Source organism: Lepisosteus oculatus, unplaced genomic scaffold (assembly GCF_040954835.1).
Source record: "Lepisosteus oculatus isolate fLepOcu1 unplaced genomic scaffold, fLepOcu1.hap2 HAP2_SCAFFOLD_40, whole genome shotgun sequence".
Taxonomy (NCBI): domain Eukaryota; kingdom Metazoa; phylum Chordata; class Actinopteri; order Semionotiformes; family Lepisosteidae; genus Lepisosteus; species Lepisosteus oculatus.
In genome coordinates this window covers 302,937-316,649 of record NW_027167934.1, presented here as the reverse complement: position 1 = coordinate 316,649, position 13,713 = coordinate 302,937, and the positions used below count along the sequence as shown (strand labels likewise).

The following is a 13,713-nucleotide window of genomic DNA, read 5'->3' as shown; positions in this document are numbered from 1 at the left end:
AGTTAAAGAAATTTAATGCATCTTGTTATGTATGTGCTTTAATGCCTCATTCTACAGCCTCACCAATTTCTCTCCTGGTTAGAATCACTGTTTGGGCCAGGGGGAATGTTTTTCTTTAAGTTACTAACACCGATTATAGTAGCTGTGATACTTGTCTTTCTGTTTTTGTGTTGATGTACAAAATATATTATTCCAATGCTTTGAAATATGGTAATTAATATGTTTGCGCATCAGTATGTTCTGATAAAAACGGAAGAATCTGAAGTATGGGAGCCTCCTGGGAGTCCATATGAAGAATCTAACTTTTAATCATTTTCAAGAATAAAAAGGAGGGAATTGTAGTGGAAATCTAATGAGTTAATTGATTCTTAAAAATGTATAGAGCTTTACAAAAAAATATATTGGTGCTTTTAGATAATATTTCAAGGATATAACTGCTATGCTACAGTACGTGCAGAATTTTAGAAAACAGTTCGTCAACAAAGTACACTGTTTAGGTTAGTTTAGAAGACAATGTACCAAAATAATATATGCTGTCTGGGTCATTAGAATTAGCTGAAAGTAACTGATAAGCTTTGAATAACAAATCTAGTTTTTCTTCTCTCGCTCTATGATGTAATCTGTTTTCTCTTAGAGAAAGGGGAAGTTTTAGAAGGGACCAAGTGCTGAACTTCTTTACAGCGCAACGTCTTATAAAAACCCTGTACTGCTTGTAACAAATTGAGTCTCTGGTTGCACTTGGCGAAGTGGCAGCAGGGCTCCCAATATTGCAATATTGAAATAAAGACCTTACTCAGGTGAGAACTCTCTCTTGTGGCTTCCTTGATAGTTATATTTCCATGACACCCCGTTCAAAAGAGATTGTGCGATGTCCTGCAGCGTTCGCAAAGCAAATCTTTGACAGTTTGAAAAGAGGAATTTATTCTGCTTCCTGTGCGTGCAGTAGTTACAAAGTTGAACGTCTTTACACGATGTGCTGCAGTTTTCAGTGGGCGGGCTTTGTCAGATGGCTTGGAAAAACGCACTGAGACATCATGAGCAGTGTCCTGCATGTTTTCTGTGTATAGCTGTCTTTTAACGCATACAGAATTCATTCGAAATCATTGATTTCTCCAATTAACAAGGGTCCCTTTTTGAACCTGCCAGAAGCATTCTTTCAATGTAACAGATTTACTCCGGGGAAAGGCAGCATGACATTGAGAGTAGCTCAAGCTTTCAGCACCCGTATCGGACTGCGTGTATGCAGACACCGCTCAGAATCCCCTTTAAGATTCTCCTTCAATTCCGTTTTGCAGTGCTTTAGCTCTTTCAAAAGGCTTCGCTTTGCTAGTCACAATCCAAGGCTCATGACAGCATTTAAAACCAATCGCCACTGCGTTGGCCGGGAATCAAACCCAGGTCAACTGCTTGGAAGGCAGCTATGCTCACCACTATACCACCAACGCACACCCGCAAAAGCCCTGCAGGACACCACCAGAGAATGCTCACGATTTCGGAAGCTGTCTCCGGGACGTGCTGATTCCACAAATCCTGAATAAATCATGATATTGTTAGTTGCTGTAGCTAGACGTTCAAATGAGTTTCATGGCCAGATGGACTGTTTCCTCCAGCGGTATAGTATTGCAGTGAGACAGCACGATGCCTGCAAGACTATGTCACGCTAAACGCTACAGATTGTGTTTGTGTTGGACAGTTGGACCCTACAGCTGGACCCTCGTCGACAACCTGAATAGCTTATTCAGAAGCAGTGCTGGACCGGGAACGAACCAGCTTCTTCCCAGGCACAAGAGTGACTTGTGAGGACTCGCGGTCCCACTCTGTGCATAGAGACTTTCTACCAGCCAGCCGGACTGCTGGTAGATCCCCTCGGAGCAACGACTGCCCTGCGCGCCGCAGTCAGATTCCTCCGTCCGTCCTACTCCGAGCTGCACCTTGACTGGTTGGCCGGTAGCCAGAGGATGCCGGGACAACGCCCATTGGACAACCGCTGGAACAGAGGCTGCAACAGAGCCTGTCAGCTGGTTTGGTGTTCGTGCCGGGAAATTCCAAATCTATACACAGTGGATAAGTAAACCCCATGTTCTACATTGCGTCTCGAGAATTCAATTGTACCTCAACACAAGTTGTTATCAATTTAATTCATGAGTAATGTATTTACTTCCGAGTTTAGAGTAACAGTGGGTAATAACGCTGATTAGCGATTTGGTAACCGAACGATATATATTGACATATATTCTCTGTTGTGTATCTCTTTGTGTTTGCATCTCTTCGGGATTATATACCTTGTATATTGATAACCCTCACAGTAAGGTCTGCCACTCGTATCCAGGCAGACTAGTATATGTTTGGTGCACAATTTATATTAATAAATGTATCTAGTGTATTGAACCCCTGTGTGTGCGTTGTTAGTTGTTCTGACGATTGATTTTCTAAAAGCCCCAACGAACAACCTCGTGATTACTGCTACAATTAATAATTGTCTCAGTAAACCCATCAAACCATTACATTTAATGGCATCCCTGGGTGGGCGAGTTTAGAATGAAATGAGAATCAGTCGCACAGAATAACTGATGTTGCTGTGAGTTCAAGTTCAGCACAGCACCGCGGCTTCTATACGCGAATACCGGGTGTGCTGATAACTGCGTAAAGAAATCCCCCTGTTTTCTAGCGTTTAGTGTAACGTGTGCTGATTGGAAATCCATCTGCTCGGGTGTCTAGATTCCATACTGTATTTTGGAAAAAGAAAAAAAAAAGTAATACTCTTAAAGTTTCTCTGACGTAATGACAATGGCTGCTAAAATGTCTGAAGTGGAGTCGCTTATAAGTACTATTTCTAGCGACGACAATCCTGGTTACTGGAGTGGTATCGAAAAGTTGAACTTTGATGATATTGAGAAGCTGCAAGTAGATTTAGTAGCTAAGGTAGCGAACCAGCTTAACACAGGAGGGTCTGTGAAAGCAGTTCTGGTCCTATCGAGTTTCACCTTAAATCTAGCTAAACAGCTGGAACTGTCTTTGTCCGAGCTGACAAAGTTTCAAAAGCTTCAGGGAACGCTAGAAAGATATAAGGCGGAGCGAGTTGAGTTGTTGGATATAATCAGAGAAAAGAGAGTGAAAAATGAGGAAAGTGAAGACTGACTCAGGGAAGTTTTAGGTAAATTAGATGACTTGTCTGCTAGAGAAACTGCGGCTGAGGTAGCTAGGAGAGACCTGGAAGCGAGCTTGAAAGAAAAAGAAAAAGAAATTGAGAGTTTAAATGAGCTCAGCCAGGAAAGGCAAAAGGAGTCAGATGCTGCCGTACTGGAAGCAAAATAGACTAGATCCCACTTGCATGCCAGCCCACCTAGCAGCCCGGAGCGCTCACCCAGCGCGCCGGGAGGAGGTTTCTCCCGGCCAGGGTCTGTGGTCGGATCGGCATGGGGGAGATCGCCGAGTCCTGCGCGAAACGCAAGGGCGAGTCAGTTCAGGCATAGACCCCCTGCTCCTGATCACAGCCGTCTCCCTGCCTGCGGAGAAACCGTAAAAATTAACCTCCACTCCCTGAGGCAGTTAGCCAAAGATGTAGAAAGGTTTGACCCGTCAGTGTCAGGGAATAATGTGGAAACCTACATCGATGAGCTGAGATATACTTTGCAGTTTATGCCCGAAGCGTCCGAACAGGAAAAGGCTATGTTAGTAAGGAAAACTACCAGCCGAGCGGTCCACGAGTGGATGTCTAGACAAGGACCGGAGGTCTGTAATAGCTTTGAGGAGCTGTGTCAGGCAATGATCGGAGAATTTTCGGCTTTTATCGATCCCATAGCTGCCGTGGCCGCTGTGCACCATATTAAGCACGAAAAAGCTGAAGCCCCTCGCGACTATTATCAGAGGCTTAGGCGCACTTATTTTGCAGGGCGGAATGAAGAGGGTTGCGAAGAGAACGTGAATTTCAAAGGTTTATTCATTGCTAATCTGCATCCCTCAGTCAGGAAAATGATTGTGATGCACACTGATGCAAAAGCGATGAAAATGTCTGACATTAGAAGGTTGGCTCAAAAAGCCTGGGGAGCTGAAGTATCTGCTTCCTCAGAGCGAAAACCTGCTAAAACGGCCGTGTTCGCCACTAAAGCCAGCAGGGTTGACGACTCGCCTCAGCTCGAGGCAGCTGAGGTTCCTGAGCTCGCTAAGCCCCGGCGCAAAATAGGCAGGCAGGACCGCACTAAGCGTCAGAGCTGCCGTGAGCGCTACGGGGAAGGCAAGGGCTCAGGCAGAGCCTATCATAAGACTGGACGAAGGGAGTCGACTGCAGCCCGCCTGGCCAGGCTTGAACAAGCCCTGCCTGAGAGATCAGGACAGGGTAAACCTTCCGCACCGAATGCCGGAAGTGTGAATGAGTTTAGGGGGACCACGCCCCTTCTCACTGGAGGAGGCGGGGATCCGTCCCAAGCCCCTCCCTCAGTCTATCTGATTGGGTGGGAGGGTTCCTGCCTGGAAGAAGGCTGTGACTCTGAGTTGGGCGCTGACCCCGCCCCTGAAGTCAAAGAAAAGGCAGAATTCCAACAATTCTTAGGGAATCTCAGCCAGAAAGGCAAAGCAAGGCGTATTTATATCAAGGTTTCTCTTGAAAACGTCTTAGATAGAGAAGCACTGATTGACACTGGGGCTGAAATTAGTTTGATGTCAGCCGATCTACTCAGCGAGCTCAAACAAGTAGCGAAAGGAAAAGGCATCAGACTTAAGGTAGAACCGTGTAAGATAGATATTTCCAGCTATACCCAGGATCATGCCAGGATCACACACCGAGTGTGGGTGGCACTTAGGTTCGGGCCAATGAACGTGGTGCATCCTGTTTACATCTCTAGGTTTAAAACAGAGCCACTACTCATTGGCCAAGACCTGCTTGACAGGCTGGAGCCTCTGGTGGACTGCCAGCATGGAAAATTGTGGGCTCAGGTCAAAAACCCTAAGCCTGTTGCACAGCAAAAAGGGGGATTCAGTGGTTATGCTGTGATCACACAGTGCCCACTGAACACTATAGCTGAGTTGGAGGTTCCTCCTGGTTCCTCTGGACGAGAATAAATGTCTCTTCTTGCTTTCCAAAACTACAGGGAAGTCCTGCCCAGGCCAGCACTCCCACGGTCTCCCAACTACAGGAGCAGTGCTCCAAGCAGCTGCTTGACCCGCCAGGTAAAGCACACCCCCTTTTCATCCCTGAAGAAGAGTGGATCTCCCTGTCCGGTAATGAATGGGAGTCCTTTCTGTGCACCCTGGTACCTCAGGGGGTCCAGGAATACCACCCCATGGTGGTGGGAGGGGGTCCAGGTGGCAGAAGTGCAGGTTGATGATGTAATTCTTAGCCTCAGCTCTGAGAAGTCCATAATCAGTGAAGGTCTGTTCGAGGACCTGTCGCCAAGCTGTCGTCAGGTGACCCTGGTGACGCAGTCACAGGTTCTGTGGTGGGCACCCCCATCTCATAGGTCCATTTGGAGCAAAGGAAGCTGTGTAGCTTCCATCTCCATCGGAAAAAGGAAGTTTGCTCACTACTTCCTATTGGAAGTACCTATTGGTTCGACTGGGCGCCCAGCTGGACACAGTAAACAGTGTGCTGTGGACACGGGTGGACCCAGATGCCCACTCTCTAAGCGGTGACCCCGAGAACATTCGGTCAGGTCAGACGATTCCTCAGGCCTGCCAGGTAGTAAACGAATCGGACCTGATCGTTCCTGCGTCAACAGCAGGGTTTCCAGTACGCCTTGTCCTAAAGAAGGGACAGAGAATGGACGCTGAGATGGTTTTCTTCCAACCATCAGCTCAGTTTATCAGACTGAACCTAGCAGTCTGTTGTACCCACAGACTGGAACGGAATGGCCGAGCCACCTGCCTGTTGGTGCAGAACATAGCAAAACAAGATGTCAAAATCCCTGCTCGCACTGACATGGGACTGGTAATTGACAATGGTTTCTATGATTTCGAACTAGCCATCCCAGTACTGGGGCAGCTCCCTGGTCCCTTGGCCAGGGAGGGGGGAACCGAGCAGGTGTACTACACCTACCCCCGGCGGATGATTGCAATTATGCCAATAGAGGGATTCTGCAACCAGGAGGTGTGCAGGGTGGACCTTAGCGATAAGGATGAGATGGTTGTGTACACAGTACACGCAGGTGTTCCGATGGACCACTCAGCCGAGAGTACGACCCGGGATACCGCCATGCCGTCAAAAGCGGGGTTCCTAGAGCAGGTACAGGAACAGGTTGGCAAGGCAGATGCCCTGGAAACGGAAAGCCAGCGTCAGCAGCTGCATCAGAATTTCCAGGATTTCCGGGAAGTGTTTGCACGGGACGCCTATGACTGCGGGGTGACGGATTTGAACACAGTGCGCATTCCAACGGCCCCTGGCGCCCGCCCAACCTATGTCAGGCAGTATCGCATTCCCCTCACGGCATACGAGTCCATAAAGCAGACGTTGGATGCTCTACTAGAGCGTCAGATCATAAGGGAGTGTAACTCCACTTATAACTCCCCACTGTGGCCGGTGCTGAAACCCAATGGTAAATAGCGTCTGACCATTGACTACCGGCAGCTGAATAAACAGGTTCCTTTGTCACGATGGCCAATGATCTACCTAGATCAGGAGTTAGCCAAGGTGACAACAGCGAAATATTTCACCACAGTGGATGTGGCCAATGGGTTCTGGACCCTTAAGGTAGAACCAACAGACCAGTACAAACTGGCCTTTTCCTTTGGAAACAGGCAGTTCACCTGGAATCGATGCCCCTTTGGGTATTCCAACTCCCCAGCGGAGTTCAACATATTTCTGCACAAAGCCATGAGTGATGCAGCCGCCAGGGGCAACCTGGTCTATGTGGACGATATTCTGATGAGGAGTCAGACCTGGGAAGAACACATGGCCGAGATCAGGCATGTGTTGACCCAGCTCTCCTGTGCAGGGGCCAAACTGTCCCTGGCTAAGGGACAGTGGTGTAGGACCCAAGTGGAGTACGTGGGACTGTTGGTTGGAGCCCAAGGCATACAGCCACAGTCCAGCAGAGTCCAAGCTATCCAGAATATGAAGTCGCCCACTAACCTGTCTGAACTGCGCAGCTTTCTGGGAGTATGTAATTATTCCCAGCAGTTCATTGAGGATTACGCTGAAATAGCAAGGCCCCTCCACAAGCTGTTGCAGAAAGACGTGCCCTTTGAGTGGGGGCCTTCCCCAGAACAGGCTGTGATGGAGCTGAAGCGCAGACTCGGTAGTGCGCCGAGCTTGGCCTACCCTGACAAAAATAAGGTCTTCTACCTTGAAGCAGGGTTCTCAGAGCACTGCCTTGGGGCTGCTCTGAGTCAGGAATATAACCAAGAGCGAAGGGTGGTGGCATATGCCAGTCGAGCCCTGAGCCCAGTGGAGCAAAAGTTCTTGGACTGCGAGAAGGCCCTGTTGTCTACGGTCTGGTCGGTAGAACACTTCCGTAGTTATGTTGGGGGACAAAAGATCATCATCGAAACCTGCCACCAACCTGTGACATTCCTGCATAGCCAGAGACTGAAAGCGGGCAGGGTGTCAAATAGCAGGATTGTGGCATGAATGATGGCCCTACAAGGCTATGAGATAGAGGTACGTTATGCACAGAGCAAGAAAATGTACCTGGGACAGGGCCTGGCTTTGGGCCAAGTGTGTCACGGCTGTGACACTGACATGGAAGCTCCAGAAACAATTCCCGCTGCTGAGCTACCGAACAATCATCGGTACTACGATGAGAACGTGGGCCAGGGCTTACCCATGGCCTATGTTGACGGTTGCTCTTTTCGCCACGAACAGCAGGTGCTAGCAGGGGTAGGAGTAGTCTGGCAAGACAATACTCCCTGTGGGCCGACCCACTATAAGCTAGGACCAAAGACTAGTCAGTATGCGGAAGTAGCTGGGGTGCTGATCACCCTCCAGCAGGCCCTGACACATGGCCTTAAACAGTTTGTCATCTGTAGTGACTCGAACTACGCCCGACATAGCTTCGTGTCTCACGTTCCGTATTGGAAGGGTAACGGCATGAAAAATGCCCGGGGCAAGGAAGTAAAGAACAAAGAGTTGTTCCTGGCCAGTGACAAGCTCACGACCGAGGCTGGAATGATGGTTTACTGGAGGAAGGTGAAGGGACACTCCCAGGTGAAGGGACCCGACAAAGACGGGAATGATGAGGCCGACCGGTTGGCCAAATCTGGCACCTTAGAGGGTGAACCCTGGCAGTTCCAGCAGGAATGGCTACCCCCAGAATTCGTGGCTGAGGTCAAGGCGGTCACCCGAAGCAGGGCTAGACAGGATGTCGGAGCTGACCCTCAATCTGTAGTGCTTGGGTCACAGGGTTTTAACACCGATCTTGCGGAAATGCAGAAACAGGACCCAGCAATTGGGCAAATGTATCAGCATATCGCTGACCCAGTGCGTCAACCTCTTTCGGAGCAGGTGCTGAGCCAGTCTCTGGAGCTGAAGGAGCTGGCAGAGGTGAAAGACAACCTAAAAATTATAAAGGGGTTGTTGGTTTGTGTACCAGTTGCACAAGGTGTCCCAAAGTGGGTAGTTCCCCACTGTCATCGGGGGGTCATGATCCAACACGCTCATGACGAACCCTGTGGGGGTCACCGGGGAATCAAGGCTACATACGACACTATCCAGCAGGTGGCATTCTGGCCTCACATGGGCAAAGACATCGCCGCGTATGTAAAGGGGTGTCTGATGTGTAGCCAGTTCCAACCATCACGGCCCTTGCACCGTGCACCACTCCAGAAAAAGGGCATGACATTCACCTGGTCCAATCTTCAAATGGATTGGGTGGGGCCGCTGGTGAGGTCATCCAGAGGGAACAAATATTTCCTCACTGTTACGTGTGCATTCACAAAATGGATTGAGTGCCTCCCAGCACCCAACGACACGGCAGAGACAACTGCAGTGCTGTTGGTGAACCATGTGTTCAGTCGATGGGGATTCCCCCTGACCGTGGTCTCGGATCGGGGAACCCATTTCACAGCTACAGTAATGGCAACCCTGTGGAATATGCTTGGGGTCAAGACCTAGTTGCATATCTCCTACCACCCTCAATCCTCGGGCCAGGCAGAAAGGGCAAACCGAACGGTGGTTAGTATGCTCAAAAAGTTTGTCTCCAACAGCAGTAGGGACTGAGACATTAAGCTGCCCCTGGTTCTGATGGCCATCCGAGCTACGCCCCATTGCTCTACGGGGGTCCCACCTTTTGAGATGATGACAGGTCGGAAGATGACTCTTCCCCTACACTGTCTTTATGGGGTGGAGGACCTGAGCACGACGGGGGCTGCTACGGCCCATCAGTATGTGTCAGACCTGCGAGCACATCTGCAGGCAACCTTTGCTTTTGCCCAGAACAATCTGGGAAGGAGTGCAGAGGGTAGGAAAGCATACTATGACCGAAAGGCAGTTAACCAGGAACTCCAAGTAGGAGACAAGGTCCTGTACTTCCAATTTGCCAAACCCACAGGGGTGGCCCGGAAGTTCTTACCCAGTTGGACAGGACCCCACGAGATTGTCGATAAGGTATCACCGGTAGCTTATCGAATTCAGATTGAGAAGGGAAGGCAATCTCTGGTCTACAAGTGGGTGCATCGCAACCACCTCCGGTTGTATCGCCCACCTCAAATGGCGCCGGAGAACACAGAATAGGGTTAAACGTCCAAACCCGATCAAAGAGGGGGGTGCCCCTTTGTAGCTGCAGGTAGTTAGGTACTGTACTGTAGGTCCTGCTAGGAAAATATATTCAAAATTATAGTGGAACTGTACCATGTGCCTCATCTATGTTCCAGAATGGGAATCCTAAAACTGCCACGGCTGGTCCTGACAGTACTGTGGATCGCCTCGACACAGCCCCTTGAAGTTGTGGAACCTGGTCCTCCTACCGGCATAGTCCTGCAGGAAACCATAGTCCTCTCCATGGAAATCTTTATGGTACAATCTTTTTTTTTTCTTATAAAATATACTTTATTCCGAAAAAAAACACATCTCAAAAGGAAACATCTCACACGATAACACTCCACAAAATTAAAACATCGGCGGAACGGCGGTGATTGTCCGTTATCAATCCTTGCAAGGGTGGGCGGATTTGCGCTATTATGAGAGTCCCTCCAAACCCTACCGCTTGCTGTAAACCATTAATCCCTGTACAGGGTCCATAGGCCTTTCCAGCGCTCCTTTGCCGCGGGGAAACCCCATTTAGCAACGTCGCGCTTCATCCTCCTCCTGAGGTCCGCCAGGATCCTCTCTTCCAGCTCCCTCGCTCCCCACTTGTTGTTGTGCCGGATGAGATTGTTTCTCGCGTCCCACAGGCCTTTCTTTGTGAGGGACAGCAGCAGCCACATCAGGAACTGCGTCCCCCTGTCCAGTCCGGTAGGTGCCAGCCCCAGCAGAATGTACTGGTAGCTGAGCACCGCATTCGTTTCCAGGAGTTGCATTATGTTGTCCATTCTGCCCCACACCGCCTTGGCGAAGGGGCAGCTCCTTCACTTTATTAAGATACTGAAGAAAGATGTGGAGACGGGGGATTGAATTTAATCCTTTCTGTAGGGGGTTTAGACTTTCAAGTCACAAGCTGGGGTTTATGGCAGGAAAGGGGGGTTAACTGATAAGGATTGCAGATGCAAGCTAGGAACCCCCCTGGGTGTAATGTTAAACTGACCATTTGTCCAGAACATCGTAAACTGGCCAAATACCATGAACCCCCCTCTTTACCATCAGACCGAGTGACGTCAGAAACGGAGAAGAAAACACTATATAACCCAAAAGTTTGTAACAGTACGGGGAACAATACTTCGGTTTTGTTGTTTCTTGCGGGAAACAAGACTTCGGCTTTATTGTTCCTTGCATGCAATAAACTCATCTGTTTTACTTCATCTCGGGATCAATAACCTTATTTCTTCTGTTACAACAAATTTGGCGTAGTCGGCGGATGCTCCAGAAGGCGCAGAACTTCCCATCGGCAGGAGAGATGGTCAGCGCGCACATAACTAAGAGGTAAGGACTCCTCTTTTATTTAAAAGTCCCGACTCTCTCTGACCGATTGGGAAATCTCTGCTCCCTGCGAGAATCGCCCGAGATGACGGAGTAAACGTGAGTTTCTGAATTCCTCTGGCCCGGGGAAGACACCGGTGTATGTAATGGGTTGTTTGCTGTAAGCCCAGAATTTGGTCTGGCAGGGGTTCCGCGGTATTGTGTACAGGCGTTCGAAGCTGGTATATGCCTTAATTGCGCGTGGAGTTTTTGAACGGGTTTTGGACCCTTACCGTGAAGTTCAGGACTGGTGTGGGCCTTAATTGCGCCCGGAGTTCTGAAGGTCAGAACTGGTTTGGGCCTTAATTGCGCCCGGAGTTCTGAGGCTCAGGATCGGTGTGGGCCTTAATTGCGCCCGGAGTTTTGTGGCTCGGGATCGGTGTGGGCCTTAATTGCGCCCGGGGTTCTGGAGTGGTGCATTAAATGCACGTATAATCCAGGATTGGTGTGGGCCTTAATTGCGCCCGGGGTCCTGAGATTAGCTACGCCTTGATCGTGCACAGATTGGCGTGGCGTGGTTTTTTTGTTTTAAAGGAAACAGGAGTAGAAGAGATATATATATGTATGTATGTTTTTGGTGTTTTCCTTGTTTGTGAAATACATATACACACGCACGACACTAACATAAACACACCTCATAATAAAAGAGCAAAGCATTAAGTAGCAGGATTTAAAGGACATTGAGACCTGAGAATCGCCCTGATTGAGCTCAGTGCGTAAGTCCACCCCGGGGCAAAAGCAGCGATGCTGGCGTTCTGGGGATGGTGAATTACTGATCAAGAAAGGGGGTTTTCGAGGTCTCGTTTCTTACCTGTGAACAGTGCGGTGTAAGCCCTCTCTAAAGTCTCGGAGAGGCATTTAGATCTGGAGGTAACAGACGCCCTTAGCTGAATGAGTGCAGTAATGCACAGGTTTTTCCAAGTGAAAACATCCCCCTACTGAATGAGCTGTTACCTCACACACGACAAAAGTAAATCTTAAAGAAACCAAACATGTGTGCTAATTGGGTGTTTGAGAAAGTGGTGGAAGTATCTGATTACATATCGGAAAAGTGTAAATTGACTGAAAGGGAAGAGAAATATAGGAAGAAGCTGAGTCTGTCAGAAGGAGTTTGGGGCGAAGATGCCTGTAAAAAAGCGTATGAACATTGGAACAAAAACAAAGATTTAGCTGCAGCCCTGGTGATCGGCCGACACCTGAGGTGGCAGATTAGCATGAAGGAGAAATCAGAATGGGATAAAAAAGAGAAGGAGTTCACAGAAAAAATAAAAGCGTTAAATGAGAGGAAAGATAATTTATTCGCGGCAAAAGAGGTACTAGAAAAAAAGCTAAAAGAGGGAGTACAGGAGAATGAGAAACTAAAGAAGGAATTAACTCCTGGTCACGCTGCACTGGTTAATGTGCTACAGCCGGCGACTAAGTTATATCCTGCTCTCCCACAGGGGAACAAACAGGCAGGAAACGAAAATAATTGGGATCAATTCCCACAGTGGCCATATGGAGATGGGGGGTCTGATTGGGATAACACTTGGTATGAGTGTGATAAAGACGGATCAGAGTCTCCCCTGTTAGAGGGAGGGCGCCCGCAGGTCTGTACTCTCACTCGAAGTGGGAAAGGACTTGATGTAGCAGGGGCTGGCGCCGTTGATGACAGCGCCACTCTAGCTCCGTCTCGCACCCTGCCGAGGGGGTCCGTTCTCGCACCTACCTTCCCTGAATCCCCAATATGATCAAATCCAAAACCGGAGGATATTGACCGGTGGGCTAGAGAAGTACCGCACCCAAAATTAGGGATGCAGCAAACCTGGAGTGCGCTTCAGGAATTAAAAGATACTTATGGTATCTCCCCCCTGACTGCCGCTACGATCCTCAGAAGGACAGGGGAAAAGCGTGTTGGAGAACTTAAACAATTGTGTGAGGATAACGGCAGGGGAGGGCGATGGGAATGGGTTTGGCGATGGCTTAAACAAAATTATCCACCAAAGACAGATTGGAAAAAGATATCTGCGTGTCAGCAAAAAGAAAGCGAGGATGTGGCTGACTTCACTGACCGCTTCGTCACACTCTGGCTGGAATGCTCAGGACTAAGTGACGAAGATGATGTGAATAGCGACGCCTCTGCTGTGATTAAACAAATTTATTTGGGCGGTCTTAAGCCTGATATAGCCAAAGCCCTTCAGTTAAAAGAGCCCGAAATAGGGCAAGATACGACTAAACAATTTGAGGAAATAGTTAAAATGGCACGGCAAATCGAGAGAAATATGTATGCTAAGGTGCGGGCAATACAAACAGGGTGGACACCCCCCATACTGAAGGGTGGAGCTGGCCCTGACACCCGACTAAATCCAAAAGGCGAAATTACAACTCGGTGCCACTATTGTAAAAATTTCGGACATTGGCAAAAGAATTGCAAAAAGCGATTAGCCAGTGAGGGCAGGATTGGAAGATACCGAGATCCCCCTTTCAATCCCTCGATTCGAGAGGGGCAAAAAAACCTGTTGTCACAATTACAGGATTTGAGTGAAGCAGACAAACGCGCTATCAGGGAGCTTTTAAACTAGGACTCCCCCTAGTGGCCTCCCTACGCCTATCTCAGGAACTGAGTGAAAAAGAGCTCAAATTACAATGCACGATTAATGGGATTCAAATGTCACTTTTATGGGACACTGGGG

At 48.8% G+C, this 13,713-nt stretch overlaps 1 non-coding gene across 1 annotated transcript; it reads right to left on the bottom strand.

The window, feature by feature from the left end:
- Window positions 1-1,373: 1,373 nt before the first annotated feature.
- Window positions 1,374-1,445, bottom strand: trnag-ucc (transfer RNA glycine (anticodon UCC)). Its single transcript has one exon. It is a non-coding gene; the product is annotated as a tRNA-Gly (tRNA).
- Window positions 1,446-13,713: the final 12,268 nt, after the last annotated feature.